Source organism: Tupaia chinensis, unplaced genomic scaffold (assembly GCF_000334495.1).
Source record: "Tupaia chinensis unplaced genomic scaffold, TupChi_1.0 Scaffold144671_1, whole genome shotgun sequence".
Lineage (NCBI taxonomy): Eukaryota > Metazoa > Chordata > Mammalia > Scandentia > Tupaiidae > Tupaia > Tupaia belangeri.
In genome coordinates, this window is record NW_006204532.1 from 17477 (window position 1) to 17945 (window position 469).

Consider the following 469-nt stretch of genomic DNA (forward strand, 5'->3'; position numbering starts at 1 on the left):
GTGGGAATCCAGCAACATAGCCATTACGCTAACTGCTGGTTCCCTAGATTTATTTTTGAAGTTTAAAGTTAAGATCAAAAGGAATTGTGTAATGATTGATGTCAACAATTTCTTTTTTTAGCTGTTTAGTTTTAGCTTAAGGATTTTTTACGTATCTTTTGTAGATCATTGTCACTTACTTTTGCTTTTGGTCCTTTTATGGGTTCATAATCAACTCCTAACATAATTATCTCTAGTGAGAACTTTTAGTCTTTCTAGAAATTTATGTAGGCATATAATAGCGATGTTCCTATGCATGCTGTTTACTCCATGAAAAATAATTACAATTTTATATCTATATTAGAATTGGTACTAGGCTAAACATACACACAAGTTGTCTAGTCATTTTATTTTTAAACAAAATCACAGCTAACCAGATTGTTCTTTTTTTTTTCTTTTAGTTTTCTTTTTCTATAGGGCATGTGCGCTC

At 30.5% G+C, this 469-nt stretch overlaps 1 long non-coding RNA gene across 1 annotated transcript in view; it reads right to left on the reverse strand.

Annotated features, from left to right (window-relative positions):
- Nucleotides 1-469, reverse strand: part of LOC106733735 (uncharacterized) — a 4070-nt gene that overhangs the window by 2554 nt on the left and 1047 nt on the right. The gene's annotated exons all lie outside the window — the stretch shown is intronic.